Below are 3,681 nucleotides of genomic sequence, written 5' to 3' on the forward strand. Positions count from 1 at the left end.
ATATATACATTAATTGAGACTAACAGTACAGGGCAACACCTACATTTCACAAATAAAAGCAAAATTAATAAATATGTACTGGTAGGTATAATTATTCATTGGTACACAGCTGGTGATTTGTTCCATCTATACACATGTTAACTCAAAAATTCTTTATGTTTGAACAAGCATGTAGAGTAGGAAACACCAGGTAGCAATGGAGTGAAATGCCAGTTGTGTGTATGTATTTATAAAATGTATATGTATAAAAGTATGGCTGTGTGGTAAGAAGCTTGCTTTCCAACCACATGGTTCCAGGTTCAGTCCCACTGTGTAGCACTTTTGGCAAGAATCTTCTACTATAGCCTCAGGCCAACCAAAGCCTTTTGAGTGAATTTGGTAAATGGAAACTTTAAGAAGCCCATCATATATATATATAGGCGATGGCCGAAATACCACTATGCATTTCATCCAGCATGCTAACAATTCTGTTAGCTCGCCACCATTTTAATAATAATAATAATAATAATAATAATAATAATAATAGTAATTTTAATATAAGGCTAGTAATTTTGAGAGGAGTGGGTGTGTTGATTACATTGGTCCCAGTATGGTATAATGGCTTCAAATTATGGCACAAGGCCATGAAGATTTTTTGGGGGGTGGGGGAAGTAAGTTGATAATATATTGACCCCAGTATTCAACTGGTACTTATTTTACTATCCCTGAAAAGATGACAGGCAAAGTTGACCTTGGTGGAATATGATTCCAGAATGTAAAAACAAATCAAATGCTGCTAAGCATTTTGCCTGACATGCTAACAGTTTTGCCAGCTAGCCACCTTTTTAATAATAATAATAATAATAATAATAATAATAATAATAATAATCCTTTCTACTATAGTCACAAGGGGCCTGAAATTTTTTTTTTGGGGGGGGGGATAGTTGATTACATTGACCTCAATACTTAAATGGTACTTATTTTATCAATCCAAAAGAATGAAAGACAAAGTCAACCTTGGCAGAATCTGAATTAAGCATTTACCCCAGCATACTAAGGATTCTGCCAGCTCGATCCCTTAATAATATTAATAACAAGAGCACTCTGAGAGTGCAAACCTCCGCCAAAGCAACATCAACGTCCTCTCAACGATTAGCCAGAAATGATTTTTAAAGTGAGAATATCTGAAATAAACTTGACTGTTCTCACAAATGCGAATACTAAAAATGAACCTGACTGCTCTCAAAAATTGAATAAAAAAAACAGGAAAAATAATCCAGAATCCTTGTCTGGGACCGGATCGATCCTAAAATCTAATCAGTTCATGCCAGTCACGAGGCCAAACATCCCTGAATTTTCATCTGGAAGATACAGAGATTATTAAATGTGCACTTGCATTTAAGTCCTTTGTTGATGGGATAGACTTTTCTAAATACTGTCTCCCCAACATGATTGCTATGGATGAAACTGTTCATGGACCAAGGATCTCAATCGACAATTGATCAAAGGGGTGTGTTGTCAAGTTACATTCCCACCACTAGTTATGAAAGTGCACAAGTTACATGTATTTTGACAATTCGTCTCGATGGAAGTAAAGCCCCCACCTCTTATCATTACTAAAGTTAGGAAGGATAAAATTGAGTGTATTTCAGGTTCTGGAAACTGAAAAAGCAAGGCGCACAGAAGCAGTTTTAAGAAAGTGGATCAATTTCATGCTGCCATTTATTTTACAAGGAGACCAATGAGGTCTGATAGTCTGGGATTCGGCCAGCATGCACTGCACAAAAGGCATGAAGAACTTCCTTGCAGAAAGAAGAATAAATCAAATCATGATTCCCACAGGAATGACTGCCTATCTTCGGACTCTTGACATTGCATTAAATAAACCATCCAAAGACCATTTATGCATGGAAATCAATGACTACATTGAAAACAGAATGGTGAGTAATCAGTGTGGGAATTTTGTGAAACCCAGCCTGCAAGAGATTATGACATGGAACAAAATCACAGACAGCTGTGTTGCCAATGCGCTACGAGCAGGCTGCCTGGACAAGAACTTCTCATTCAATGAGACCGTAATTGCTCAACATGAGAGATTGGAGACGAAAGTTCTGCAGGAAATGGAGTCACACAAAAACTCCGCAGGAATTTCGGAATGTGATGATTTGCAGAACAACATTCCAGAGGAAGATGACATGACTGTTTTTGAATAAATTGTTGTTAATGAGTTTCAGAGTAGAAGAACATGTAAATCGTCAAATAAATGTAGATTGTATTTCATAATTTCAGTTTAATTAATTTCTGTCGTAAAAAAATCGTCATTTTTCGTAATTTCATAACTTTCCATCATTTCGTAATGTTGTTTTACTGTACATGAAAAAAATATAAGCTCCCTTGAAAATAACCACTAGTGCGTCTTTTTGGAGTGAAAATTAATATAAGCCGTCTTATTTTCGGGGAAACATGAATATATATATAAGTGTGGGTGTGTATATATTTGAAAAAATGAGTAGAGATGGCATTTTTGTGGAGATAATTTTTATTTTAATAATGTTTACAGCGAGTTATTCTGTTTATGAGTTTCAAGCTTCACATAGCCCTTAAAATAGTACAATATATTAAAAAAATACAAAAGCACATGTGAAGAGGAAGATATGTGTATATATATATACATATACACATGTATGTGTGTTATTTCTTTACTACCCACAAGGAGCTACACACAGAGGGGACAAACAAGGACAGACAAACGGATTAAGTCGATTATACCGACCCCAGTGCGTAACTGGTACTTATTTAATCGACCCCGAAAGGATGAAAGGCAAAGTCGACCTCGGCGGAATTTGAACTCAGAACGTAGCGGCAGACGAAATACCGCTAAGCATTTCGCCCGGCGTGCTAACGTTTCTGCCAGCTCGCCGTATGTGTGTATGTAGGTATGTGTGTGGGTATATGTGGTGTAGATGTGTATATATATGTGTATATGCATGCATACATTTGTATTTTTGCTTGTATGTGTGAATACATATATGTAAGTGTGTGTATATATATGTGAGTGTATATATGTATGTATATATATACATGTGTGTGTGTGTGTATATATAAATACATGATGCTTGTATGAATGTATGCATGGGAGTGTATGTGGTGGAGATGTGTATATATGTATGCATATGCATATATTTGTATGTATATGTGGGTGTATGTGTGTGTATATATATATATATATACACGCACACATACACATATATACACCCACAAGTTTTTTTTATTCTCTCTGTTTATTTTCTCATGTTCCTTTCCATTGAAGAGCATATGCTCAAAATGTAAAAAACTTTCTCACCTTCCTGAGCATCAGACTAACATACCTGCTTGTTGTTTATACACCCGTCTTCATCTTTTGTTTTTCTGTAAATTTCAACTATATATATATATATATTAATTTCTTCCATTACGTCATACACACACACACACACACACAAACACACTAACAGATAAACCACCAAACCATGCACACACACACACATACATACGCACACACACGTTCTGTTATCACACACACTCGCAGACTTTCGCACGCGCACCGATATTCATCTCCCTTTTTCACTCTCCTATCTTAGAAAGAACTTTTCCCCCACCACCTCCTCTTCCGGTCTTTTCATCATGTAACCTCGTGGGCATCGGTACCATTTTCCTCTTTCT

Source organism: Octopus bimaculoides, chromosome 12, assembly GCF_001194135.2.
Source record: "Octopus bimaculoides isolate UCB-OBI-ISO-001 chromosome 12, ASM119413v2, whole genome shotgun sequence".
In the NCBI taxonomy this organism is placed as follows: Eukaryota; Metazoa; Mollusca; class Cephalopoda; order Octopoda; family Octopodidae; genus Octopus; species Octopus bimaculoides.